Genomic DNA, 14168 nt, shown 5'->3' on the forward strand with positions numbered 1-14168 from the left:
GATCCCGTTGCAATCCTAGATAACCTTCTTCACTGTCCACAATGCCACCAATCTTGGTGTCATCTGCAAACTTACTAACCATGCCTCCTAAATTCTCATCCAAATCATTAATATAAATAACAAATAACAGCGGACCCAGCACTGATCCCTGAGGCACACCGCTGGTCACAGGCCTCCAATTTGAAAAACAACCCTCTACACCCACCCTCTGTCTTCTGTCGTCAAGCCAATGTTGTATCCAATTGGCTACCTCACCTTGGATCCCGTGAGATTTAACCTTATGTAACAACCTACTATGCGGGTACTATATCGAATCATTTTAAAGAGCTCACTTGGAGCACGCCTCAACCTTCCAAACTCAAGGGAATACAAGCCAGGTTTATGCAACTTGTCCTCATAATTTACCCCTTTAATCCTGATATCATTTTGGTAAATTTGCACTGTACCCCACTCCAAGGTCAATATATCCTTCCTGAGGAGCAGTGCCCAGTGTTGATTGTTAAGGTGAATTGCTGAAGTAAGGTGTACTCCATTGTTAGGCTCATCAACATGAATGTAAGTCTGCAAGTAGCAGTGTCTATGACTTTTCATGCTTATTAACCATTCAGCCGTTGCGGTGGGTATGTTGGTGACCTGTTGCCAAACCAGGTGGTGACTTGTTGCCAGGCCTGTGTCAGTGTCACTCATGATCTGGTTGCTTGCAGATGTGTGAGAGCAGCCTGGGTGACTGGCCCTCCACTTTACATATTCTTTCCTCATGCCCTGTGGGTCAGTTCTTGCCTTCATTTGAGACATCTCTGATATTGTGGCTGAGCTTGACATGTAGGAAATCACGAGTGTAGTCTATAACTTAGCATTTTGTGGCACTGTGCACTGGAATACTGCTGTATTTACATCAGGGGTCTCCAAGCTTACAGCCTGTGGGCTGTATCCAACCCGTGAGCCCTGACAATACAGCCCATGAAGCCCAGGTAACTTTGTTCTACTTAGCTTACATTTCTTTACTGACTGGTTTGTCCAGTTTTGAATTTTATGGGCCTGGAGGTTTGGAAAGGGCTGTTCTTAATACTATCGTTCATTGGTGGATGACTCCTAAATCAGAAGATCTAGATCTGTTGGTATCTGCAGCTTGACATGTGTGCAAATTAATGGTTCAAATTTTAATTGTGCCCTGTGAGGTTCCTTGGGTTACACTAGGGTGGCCCACAAAGACAAAAGGTTTGGACACCTTTTATTTAAATACATGTTGATACATATTTTGGTTTGTAGGCCATTGCAGAAGACAAATATCGAGTGATAGTGGTTAGCTTTCACTGATTTATTTTGATCTATAATGTCAGTGTCTGCAAACGTTAGCTTAAAATATCAGCCCTAACTTCAGCTAGCAGAATTGTAGAGTATGTTCCAGCTATTTAATGAATAAAGAACCTGTGTCATAGTGAAAGTGTGGGTGCAACTTCAAAAATTATGCTTTTTTATTTTATTCCCTTTTTTGATGTCCTTGGCAGAGACCACTACAGCTGAGTGGATCTGCAGGCGATCACTTGTCAGGTTAAGACCTTCCTGTTTGGAGGTACGTGAGAGGCAGGGGTGACAGCTGTCCACTGAAGTAAGTCCCAGAAGCAAATTTGGATGCAGTGGTCCTTGCCTGCTTGTTTTTAAACCCAGTCCAACACAATGTGCACTTTGTTCAGACTGATTTTCAAATTGCATGTTTGTGTAGCAATGATGTCACAGCACAGCTGCACACTTCCCTGAGCAATCACATCTGGAGTGTTTTCAAACATCTCTATCTAGGCCCTTTGCAGTTGGCAACCGAGAAACTAATTCATAAGATATACCAAGGCCACGTATCCTATTAGTGCTCGTGTCAGCTGCCTGGGTAAGCCTGTCAGTTTGGGCTCCGAATGGGTATGATGTTTCTCAGTTCTCGTGTCCACTCACTGCATCATCCAGACTGTGCCAGCGTGTAGGAGCATTTAACTCACCACCAACTGGAAGTATAGTCAATAAACAAAAACAGATTACTTGAATTAAGCTTTGGTAACTCATCCAAAGCCTGCTACCCATTCACACATCACCCCTGTGCTCGCTGACCTACATTAGCTCCCAATCCAGCAACACCTCGATTTAAAAATTCTCATCCTTGTGTTTAAATCCCTGCATGGCCTCGCCCCTTCCTATCTCTGTAACTTCCTACAGCCCAACAACCCTCTGAGATCTCTGCATTCCTCCAACTCTGGGCTCTTGTGCATCCCCCACTTCCTTCGCCTTACGATTGATGGCTGTGCCATCAGCCGTCTAGGCCCTAAACTCTGGAATTCCAGCCCTAAACCTCACCGCCTCTTTCTCCTCTTTTAAGACGCTCCTTAAAACCTAACTCTCTGACCAAACTTTTGGTCACCGGTCCTAATGTCTCCTTCTTTGGCTTGGTGTCAAATTTTGTCTGATTATACTCCAGTAAAGCGTATTGGTATGTTTTTTACTACGTTAAAGGTGCTATGTAAATGCATGTTGTAATGCTTAATGCATCTGAAATTCCCTTTGCCGCTATTTTAGTGGCGGTATTAGCATGTTTACTTCAAATAAATAAATGCCTCTGCTAAAATAGAGGAGGGAAGCTTTTGTATGCTACTATCCTATAGTGTAATTTCAGTACTAAACTCTTCCATCTCCATGAGTTTGTGGCACCAGGGCTGCTGCTGCCTAGAGGTCCTCGTCGGCATCTGTTAGGAGTTGTAGGTGTTGATGTTTCTTGCTGGCCCTATTTTACGTACTCGACTAATGCAAATGCTGAATTATTCTGATCTGGAGTTGCTGCTGGGGACGGGGGTTTTGGGGGGCGAGAACTGACCCCTCCAGGAATCTCATTCATTTGCTTTATTTTGCCACCAGAGCATTTGCTGATTTTTTAAAATTTTGTCACCCTCGCCAAATTTCCTGTCGCAATATAATGCTGAAGTGCCATTAGCCGTCAATACTGTCAGTGAATTGACATTTGTTTAGTGTTTGCCAAAATGCTGACTCGCAATAGTTCCAGTAACTACAGCCCAACGATTTATCTCTTCATCACAGTTTATATTGTACATGTATTATTTCAGTCTGCATAGTGGGATAGAAGTATTGAACATTACTTTTCTGTGCCTCTTAGATTATAAATAATAAAGTTGATAGTTTTCAATAATAAAAATCTGTCACTAATTATGACTGACAATAGAAACTCTGTGGTGCAGTATATTTAATATTGAGTGTTGTGGGTGGTAGATTTATGATTTGATGTTGATCTGAGCAGTTTCATTATTGAAGAGTTCCTGTGTTCCTTGTAAAATGCTAACATTATTTGGTGTGTTAACAGAGCTGATGTACTTAAGTTGAGTGTGTGTGCACATGTATCTGTGCACATGTGTGTGTTTCTTTTCCCAAAAAGACCACTGAGCAAATGCCCTGGCTCAACAAGAGAATGAACTTGCTTTTTTATAGCATTTTTATATGAACAGGGTCCATTCAGCCCTTTGGACCTGCTCTGCCGTTCAATTAGATCATGGCTGATCTGTACCTCAACTCCATATACTCGCTTTTGCTTTATATCCCTTGATACCCTTACCCAACAAAGATTTTGGGGGGAGAGTTGCAGATTTCTGCTGCCCGTTGTGTGAAAAAGTGCTTCCTGTTTTCCCTCCTGAATGGCCTAGCTCTAATCTTACGATTGTGCCCCCTTGTTCTGGATTCCCCTATTAGCTTCATTGTATCTACTCCATCGAATCCTTTTATCATTTTAGACTCCTCAATTAGATCATGGCTCAACCATCTAAACTCACAGGAATATAAGGCAAATTTATGCAACTTGTCCTCATAATTTAACTCATTAAACCTTGGTATCATTCTGGTAAATCTGCACTGTAACCCTTCCAAGGCTAATATATCTTTCCTGAGGTTCGGTTGCCCTCTCCCTCTCTTCCTCTTGCTTTTCACCCCTCTCTTCGCTCTTTTCTGCCCCCTCCTGTCCTCTGAACTCCACTCTACACAAATTCAGTCTTGCTGCATCTCTTCAGAAAATAGCCTCCTCTGACCACGCCTTTGTTTTTTTCCTTAGCTGTTTGAGCTCCTAATCATTGTCCGCTTTTTCCCCGTCCTGATGTGAAACGCCTTGGGACGTTTCACTGTGTTATAGAGGCTACGTGATTACAAGATGTTGAGAACAGAAAACCAGCAGCTTCCTGTTGAGAATTTGACTAGCTTTTTCTTACCACTTGCCAAATTTTTGCAGGACAGATTCTCAACCTTATCATGGTCCAGATACATCCATCCACAGAGGAGATTAAAGCTGACCATGGCTACATTTCCCAAATACGAGCATGTCCTCTGAGTTGAGTTGTAGGGGTGTAGTTTGTAGGATGGAGCAGTGTAACGTTCCACCTGAAGTTTGAGGCGAGAAACTTTGGAAAGGGAGGCTGTTCCTAATCTCTCCCTCAATCAGGATAATTACACATTTAAAAATGCTTCAAGCTTTACATGCCCTGGTAAAGCAGGACATACTGGATAAAAATCATGCAGATTTAATTTGATGGTAAATGTGTTCTTTTAAAGATTAGGGATCTCTATCAGCAGATGGCTGCCTGTCCCATCTGTCACTTGGGATAAATGGAATCTGCTTTGAGCTCCATATGCGTAATTTGAAGTATGATCTGCGTGGTTTAATTAGATGCTGTAAGTCCTTTAAGGGTGCATCTGCACAACTGTAGTGTTGGTGCAAAGAAGTTTCACAGTTCTAGTGTAATTGCAACCTGAAACTGGAGTCAGGGCCTGACTGACAGCAGAGTGAAATGGAATCAGACTCCTGGAGGAGGGAATATGACTGCTTCACTTTGGAGTCAGTTCATGTCCCAGCACCTGATTTACACTGCACCTTTAGTGTTGGTGTGAAGCTGAAACCACTTCAAACTGACCCTGAACTTATAGTGTAAATGTACCCTTAATTTACCAACGGCTACTAAGATATAAGTCGCACACATTGGAAGCTGAGTTGTGTTGATGGTGTGAAGAAGGTACCGCAGGGGAAATAGATTCATGTGCTTGTTTTGTTTTGTTCCGCCCAACAGTTTCCCATGAAATATTTACACAAGCAACATTTTGGAACTTGGAAATAAAATGTATCTGTCCACTTTGGGCTGTGCAGGTGAATTAAGTGGTGTGTACATAATGTGAAATGTTTGTTAGTCTGCCTATCATTCTCTTGCCCCATTTCTTGCATGAAAATTAAAGTTCCCAGCTGTCATTGGACATATACCTGGAGGGTTGTCACGTGACATCTGATCATAGGGATAGGAATAGGGTCACTATGAGATGCACATGACACTTGCCCGCAATTTGCATATGTTATTGTAAAGGTTTTGTCCCCTGTAGTTGAGTATCTTTGCTCGTGGATTTGTGCCAGCAGTCAAATTTTTCTCCAGCATTGCTCAAAGCAATGCCTGGACGATCAATCCTCAATCCCGAGAGATTCCCGGATAATCTAGGAGCGTGGCAATCTTAATGCTGATATTGGATTTAATGGGATTTAGGCTGCATTCTAATGTTCATGTGTGCAGGATTCCTTTTTTACCCAGTATGTAAAAAGCCAACAAGAGAGGAAGTACTGATGGATCTAATAATGGGAAACGAACCAGAACAGATAAGAGAAGAAAGCATAGGGGGAATATCTAGGCAATAGCGATCACAACTTATCAAGGTTTAAGATAAAGATTGAGAAGGACATAAGTAAGACAAAGACCAAAGTAATAAATTGGAAAAAAACTGATCTTAAGGGATGAGAATGGAATTAGGGAAAATAAACTGGCAACATTTACTGACAAACAAAGAAATAGAAGAGCAGTGGGAAACATTTAAAACGGTGATCAATAGAGTCCAGGAGAAATATATCCCACTAAAAAGCAAGAGCAAACTAGCCAGTAATGACACACCATGGATGGATAAAGAAATAAGGGCAAAATTGAAATTAAAGGAAAAGACATACACTAAAGACACAGACAAAGGAGAGGATGACAAAGGGGAATACAAAAAGGTTAGGAAAAAAGTTTTAAAAAAAATTTGGAAGGCAAAGTGAAACTACGTAACTAAATTATCAAGGAATATAAAAAGAAATAGTTAAGTATTCTACAGACGCATAAATAACAAAAGAAAAATCAGGATCGGGATAGAGTCACTGTGGGATACACATGACAAACTCACAGGTGATGACAGCAAAATGGCAATAATTACTTAGCCTCAGTATTTACCAGTGAGACTAACATGGTGGGCATGACATTAGAAGAAGAGATCAAAAAAGCTATTAAGACATTTAAGATAGAAGGGTGGGAGATAATTGATAAAATTAATCAAGCTTAAAGCGGATAAAACTCTTGGTCCAGATGCATTGCATTTGCGCATATTAAAAGAAGTTAGGGAAGAGATAGCAGAGGCATTATTACATATTTTTAAAAATTCATTAGAAAAGGGAATAGTGCCAGAGGACTGGCAGACAGTTAATGTGATTTCTAGATTTAAAAAGGGAAATAGAACAAGTCCAGCGAACTATAGACCAGTTAGCTTAACATCAGTGGTAGGAAAGATAATGAATCCTTACTCAAAGATGTAATAGAAAAACATCTGGAAACCGAAAATATAATAGAGCCATCAGCACAGATTTCAGAAGGGAAAGGTCATGCTTGACCAACCTTATTGAATTCTTTGAAGAAGTAACAGAAACAGTAGACAAGGGTAATGCAGTAGATGTAATACATTTGGATTTTCAAAAGGCCTTTGATAAGGTGCTGCATTGTAGACTCATGACTAAGGTCAGAGCCTATGGAGTCAGGGGACAAGTAGCAGAATGGATAGCAAGCTGGCTACAAAACAGAAAACAGAGAATAAGGGTTAAAGTTAGTTACTCAGACTGGCAAAAGTTGGGAAGTGGTGTTCTACAAGGATCGGTGCTGGGACCACTGTTGTTCACTATTTACATAAATGGATTTGGACTCAGGAATCGGAAGTACAATTTCAAAATTTGCAGATGGCACCAAATTGGAGGGTACAGTTAATACTGAGGACAACGACAAAGTACAGAAAGACATTAATAAACTTGCAGAATGGGCATGTAATTGGCAAATGAAGTTCAACATCGATAAGTGTGAGGTGGTCCATTTTGGTAGGAAGAATAAAGAGGCCACGTACTCCTTGGAAAATAAGAGTCTAAATGGGATAAAGGAGCAGAGGGATCTGGGGGTACAGATACACAAATCATTAAAAGTAGCGACGCAGGTTAATAAGGCCATAAAGAAAAAAGCAAACAAAGTACTGGGGTTCATTTCTAGAGGGATAGAGTTGAAAAGCAGGGAAGTTATGTTAAACTTGTATAGAACCTTAGTTAGACCACACTGGGAGTACTGTGCACAGTCCCGGTGTCTATATTATAAAAAGCATATGATGCACTGGAGAAGGTGCAAAAAGATTTACTAGGATGATACCAGAACTGAGGTTATACCTATCAGGAAAGATTGAACAGGCTGGGGTTCTATTGTCCAGAAAAGAGAAGACCGAGGAGTGACTTGATAGAGGTCTTTTAAGATTATGAAAGGGTTTGATAGGGTAGATGTAGAACAGATGCTTCCATTTGAGGGTGACCAGAACTAGGGACTATAAATATAAGATAGTCACTAATAAATCCAATAAGGAATTCAGGAGAAACCTCTTTACCCAGAGAGTGGTTAGAATGTAGAACTTGCTACCACAAGGACTGGTCGAGGCGAATACCATCGGTGCATTTAAGGGGAAGCTAGATAAACACATGAGGGAGAAAGGAATAGAAGGATATGTTGATGGGGTTAGATGAAGAATGGTGCGAGGAGGCTCGTGTGGAGCATGAACACTGGCATGGACCTGTTGGGCCGAATGGCCTATTTCTGTGCTGTAATTCTATGTAATTCCTGCTGCCTCAGACAACCACACTGTTTATACAAAGACTTCCGTATTTGGAACAGGCAGGTCGGAGAATGTGGCCATCTTGATCACTCCCACCCTCCCTTGGCTGGCTCACATCTTTGTCCAGTGCTTTTATTCCCCCCTTGTCCTTACCTTGGCTACAGTACAGGAAAGGAGTAGTCAAGACAGTGTAGCAGAAGTGGCTCTCTATTACCACAGCAACAATCAAACTCAACTTCAAAAGGACAGTGCCAGGCTTAGTATAGGTTCTGCACTATTTAACAACTGACTGTAAATGAAATGTCTGGTCTAGCTGGAGGAAATAGCAGGTCAACCTGCAGAGATATCAGGCCGATGAATTGTGATATGTAAAACTGCGCTAATTGGCAAAGGTTTAGTTTTTTTCTTGCCATGATAATGCCGGTAGATGGTAACTCAAGCCACACATATTTCTTGTAGAATTGCAGTTACACAATTTAGCTGTTTGTTCGTGGGACTGAGTGATGCAATGGGTTAGTCGCTTGTTTATTTCTTCACTTCTAGGACCTATATTTGAATCGAGTCCAAACTAGTAGGACTAAAGTCTCCTCAACCTGTTGATTGTAAGGGTTCAATGTGATGTCAATATGGGCACTCTTAATCCAGTTCCTAATCTGCATAAACTGCAAAAGCTGCCTCTAGCTCATCATGAAGAGGCACTAAATTGGCAATCTTGTGCGCCATAATAATTGATGATATATAGAATCCCATTTCCATCCATCTTACAACACCAAGAATATCCTGGTCAAAGTCACCGATATATTTTATGTCTGCACCAACTCTCCTTATCCTCTCCACAGCAACCAAAATGGGCTATCACTCCATCCTCCGCCATCATCTGTCCACTGGTCCACTTCCATGACATAAGAACATAAGAACATAAGAAATTGGAGCAGGAGTAGGCCAATCGGCCCCTCGAGCCTGCTCCGCCATTCAATAAGATCATGGCTGATCTGATCCCAACCACAAATCTAAAGAACACAAGAAGTCGGAGCAGGACCCGGCCACATAGCCCCTGGGCCCTTTCCGCCACCCACAGGGCATTGACCGATCCGAACTCAGCTTCATGTCCAATTTCCTGCCCGCTCCCCATAACCCCTAATTCCCTTTACTTCTAGGAAACTGTCTATTTCTGTTTTAAATTTATCTAATGATGTAGCTTCCACAGCTTCCTGGGGCAGCAAATTCCACAGACCTACCACCCTCTGAGTGAAGAAGTTTCTCCTCATCTCAGTTTTGAAAGAGCAGCCCCTTATTCTAAGATTATGCCCCCTAGTTCTAGTTTCACCCATCTTTGGGAACATCCTTACTGCATCCACCCGATCAAGACCCTTCACAATCTTATATGTTTCAATAAGATCGCCTCTCATTCTTCTGAACTCCAATGAGTAGAGTCCCAATCTACTCAACCTCTCCTCATATGTCCGCCCCCTCATCCCCGGGATTAACCGAGTGAACCTTCTTTGTACTGCCTCGAGAGCAAGTATGTCTTTTCTTAAGTATGGAGACCAAAACTGTATGCAGTATTCCAGGTGCGGTCTCACCAATACCTTATATAACTGCAGCAATACCTCCTTGTTTTTATATTCTATCCCCCTAGCAATAAAAGCCAACATTCCGTTGGCTTTCTTGATCACCTGCTGCACCTGCATACCAACTTTTTGATTTTCTTGCACTAGGACCCCCAGATCCCTTTGTACTGCAGTACTTTCCAGTCTCTCGCCATTAAGAAAATAACTTGCTCTCTGATTTTTCCTGCCAAAGTGCATAACCTCACATTTTCCAATATTATATTGCATCTGCCAAATCTCCGCCCACTCACCCAGCCTGTCTATATCCCCTTGCAGGTTTTTTATGTCCTCCTCACTCTCTACTTTCCCTCCCATCTTTGTATCATCTGCAAATTTTGATATGTTGCACTCGGTCCCCTCCTCCAAATCGTTAATATAGATTGTAAAGAGTTGGGGACCCAGCACCGACCCCTGTGGAACACCACTGGTTACTGGTTGCCAGTCCGAAAATGAACCATTTATCCCAACTCTCTGCTTCCTGTTCGATAACCAATCCTCCACCCATGCCAGAATATTACCCCCAATCCCGTGATTTTTTATCTTAAGTAATAATCTTTTATGTGGCACCTTGTCGAATGCCTTCTGGAAGTCTAAATACACTATGTCCACTGGTTCCCCTTTATCCACCCTATACGTTATATCCTCGAAGAACTCAAGCAAATTTGTCAGACATGACTTCCCCTTCATAAAGCCATGCTGACTTTGTCCTATTAAATTATACTTATCTAAATGTTCCGTTACTGTCTCCTTAATAATAGACTCCAAAATTTTACCCACCACAGATGTTAAGCTAACTGGCCTATAATTTCCAGCCTTCTGCCTACTACCCTTTTTAAATAACGGTGTTACATTAGCAGTTTTCCAATCTGCAGGGACCTCTCCTGAGTCCAGGGAATTTTGGAAAACTATCACCAAAGCATCCACAATCCCTACTGCCACTTCCCTCAAGACCCTAGGATGGAAGCCATCAGGTCCAGGGGATTTATCCGCCTTGAGTCCCATTATTTTACTGAGTACCATCTCCTGAGTGATTTTAATCGTATTTAGCTCCTCCCCCCCGAGAGTCCCCTGTTTGTCCAGTGTTGGGATATTCTTAGTGTCCTCTACTGTAAAGACTGAAACAAAATATTTGTTCAGCATTTTTGCCATCTCCATGTTTCCCACCATTAATTTCCCGGTCTCATCCTCTAAGGGACCTATGTTTGCCTTAGCCACCCTTTTTCTTTTTATATAACTATAGAAACTCTTGCTATCTGTTTTTATATTTTTTGCTAATTTCTTTTCATAATCTAACTTCCCTTTCTTAATCAATCCTTTAGTTACTTTTTGCTGTCTTTTGAAGAATTCCCAATCTTCTATCCTCCCACTAAGTTTGGCTACCTTATATGTCCTTGTTTTTAGTCGGATACTATCCTTGATTTCTTTACTTAGCCACGGATGGCTGTCATTTCTTTTACACCCTTTTTTCCTCAGTGGAATATATTTATTTTGAAAGTTGTAAAATAACTCCCTAAATGAACACCACTGCTCATGTACCGTCTTACCCTTTAATCTATTTTCCCAGTCCACTTTAATCAATTCCGCTCTCATACCATCATAGTCTCCTTTATTCAAGCTCAGTACGCTTGTTTGAGAATCAACCTTCTCACCCTCTAATTGGATATGGAATTCAACCATGTTGTGGTCGCTCGTTCCAAGGGGATCCTTAACTAGGACATTATTAATTAATCCTGACTCATTACACAGGACCAGGTCCAAGGTTGCCTGCCCCCTTGTAGGATCAGTTACATACTGCTCAAGAAATCCATCCCTGATGCACTCAATGAACTCGTCCTCAAGGCTGCTCTGCCCAATTTGATTTGTCCAGTTAATATGATAATTAAAATCCCCCATAATTATGGCTGTTCCCTTATTACATGCCCCGACTATTTCCTGATTAATACTTCTTCCAGCAGAGTTGCAACTATTAGGAGGCCTATATACTACGCCCACTAATGTTTTTTTTCCCTTATTATTCCTTATCTCCACCCAAACTGTTTCATTATCTTGATGCTTTGTCCCAATATCATTTCTCTGTATTACAGTGATTCCTTCCTTTATTAACATAGCCACCCCACCTCCCCTTCCTTCCTGCCTGTCCTTCCTGATTGTTAAATACCCTGGCATATTTAATTCCCAGTCGTTGTCACCCTGCAGCCATGTTTCTGTGATGGCCACAAGATCATACCCATACGTAGTTATTTGTGCCGTTAACTCGTCCATTTTATTACGAATGCTACGTGCATTCAGATAAAGAACTTTCAAATCTGTTTTGTGACGCTTAGTTCCTGCTTTTTCCTTTTTTAACACTTTACCTATTACTCCATACCTTCTGTCCCTTCCTGTTACGCTTTCCTCTCTCTCCCTGCTCAGGTTCCCAACCCCCTGCCACTTTAGTTTAAACCCTCCCCAACAGCACTAGCAAACACTCCTCCTAGGACAGCGGTCCCGGCCCTGCCCAGGTGCAGACCATCCGGTTTGTACTGGTCCCACCTCCCCCAGAACCGTTTCCAGTGTCCCAGGAATTTGAATCCCTCCCCCTTGCACCATTCCTCTAGCCACGTATTCATTTGAAATATCCTCCTATTTCTACTCTGACTAGCACGTGGCACTGGCAGCAATCCTGAGATTACTACCTTTGAGGTCCTATTTTTTAATTTACCTCCTAACTCCCTATATTCTGCTTTTAGGACCTCATCCCCTTTTTTACCTATATCGTTGGTGCCTATGTGCACCACGACAGCTGGCTGTTCGCCCTCCCCCTCCAAAATGTTCTGTAGCCGCTCCGATACATCCTTGATCCTTGCACCAGGGAGGCAACACACCATCCTGGAGTCTCGGTTGCGGCCGCAGAAACGCCTTTCTATTCCCCTTACAATCGAGTCCCCTATCACTATAGCTCTGCCACTCTTTTTCCTCCCAGCCTGTGCAGCAGAGCTACCCGTGGTGCCAGGAAGTTGGCTGCTGCTGCCTTCCCCTGATAAGTCATCCCCCCCAACAGCATCCAAAGTGGCATATCTGTTTGAGAGGGGGATGGCCACAGGGGACCCCTGCACTACCTGCCTGCATCTCTTACTCTTCCTGGTGGTCACCCATTCACTTCCTGCCTGACACTGTTCTCATTTGGTTCCACTCCTCCCTATCCCAGTGTAGCCAGCACACCTCTTGCATTGGTTCTCCTACCTTTGCTTGGTTACTTTGCGTGTGCCCCAAGGTTCCGTCCTTGGCTTCTTTTCCTCGTTTATGTGCTGTCCTTTGATATAATTTGTAGGCATGAGTGAGCTTTCACATGTATGCTGATGACACAAAATTCTACTCTCTGTCATCATTCCTGACTTCATGACCTCCACTGTCCTACCCAACAAGTTATTGATGAGCAAAAACTTGCTTCAACTAAAGATAGTCAAGAATGAAGCCATGCTGTTTGCCTCCTGCCTATATCTCCACAGCCTGGCCCTTGATTCCTGGCATCTTGCTCAGGCTTGTCCGCTGGTTTCCAACCTCGCTCTGTTTTTTGACCCCGAGTTGAACTTCAAACCCCACCACCAAGACGGCCTGTTTCCACCTTTGCAACAGGGCCTACCGTCATGCTAAACTCACTCCCGTTACTGCTGAAACTGTTGGCACCACTAGGCTCCATTTACTCCAATGCTGTGCTCACCAGCCTTCCTTTATATGCTGCAACTCGGCCAAAATCTTGCTGTCCGCATCCTGCCCTGCTATACTATCACCCCTCTCCTTGCCAAACTCCATTGGGATGCAGGATAGAATGTAAATCCTACACAGACGGAAATGTTGCACTGCAAAATCCCAGTATGTAGCCCGTGTTAGTGGAAGGGCATCAAGCGAATCTCCCCCCACCCCCGCCCCATCACCAATATGCACATTAAAAACTCATCAATCTGAGCTGCACTTGTATTTGCATGTAAATAGCCAGGGGAAGGAAAAATACATTTAATTGTGTTGTCTCTGATGGGTGCCTAGAGAAGAAAATCCCCACCCCAAGATGTCCTTTGTTTGGTTTGTAACCTGTCTCTATATGTGATGGTGCCATTTTGGGTGAACACTGAAAACATAAGGGAATTAACCACTTTGGTTGGATTACTGTTCTCCCACAACTGCACCAAATTCAGGCTCTTTGTCCTTGTGTCTCTTCACGGCTTCGCCCCTCCCGAATTCAATATTCTCATGGCCCCCTGTTCCAGCATGTGCTGCCTGTTGCTCTGACTCTAACCTCCCTTCAGCCATCTCGGTCATACACCCTGGGATGCTGTCCTTAATTCCTGCCACCTTGCTACCTCTTGCTTCTTCCTCAAAACCTACCCCTTTGACTGTCCTTGCAGTCACCTCCTTAGCCTTTCCTATCGCTGCTTAGTGTCTGGTTGTCATCTGTATGTCGTTTGGGACATTCTATTGTGTTAAAGGTGCTATATAAATGCAGGTGGTGTTGTAGAAAATTGACAATGATGCAATAGGGTTCGCCCTTTGAGGTTGGGGCTTTGAAGCAGAGCTGAAGCTATGCAGTGGGCTTTGGGAGTTGGTACACCTGCCCGATGCTGATAC

The 14168-nt window shown here is 42.8% G+C and overlaps 1 protein-coding gene across 5 annotated transcripts in view; it reads left to right on the forward strand.

Annotated features, from left to right (window-relative positions):
- The window catches only part of klhl13 (kelch-like family member 13), a 241560-nt gene that overhangs the window by 64268 nt on the left and 163124 nt on the right, over nucleotides 1-14168 (forward strand). The window contains exon 2 of one of the 5 annotated variants that reach the window (XM_067996804.1): nucleotides 1509-1609. The exons of the other annotated variants lie outside the window; for them this stretch is intronic. The gene's annotated coding sequence lies outside the window, so the exon portion shown is untranslated. The remainder of the gene's footprint in view (nucleotides 1-1508; nucleotides 1610-14168) is intronic. 5 annotated transcript variants of the gene reach the window in all.

The sequence above is a fragment of the Heptranchias perlo genome, chromosome 15, assembly GCF_035084215.1.
Source record: "Heptranchias perlo isolate sHepPer1 chromosome 15, sHepPer1.hap1, whole genome shotgun sequence".
In the NCBI taxonomy this organism is placed as follows: domain Eukaryota; kingdom Metazoa; phylum Chordata; class Chondrichthyes; order Hexanchiformes; family Hexanchidae; genus Heptranchias; species Heptranchias perlo.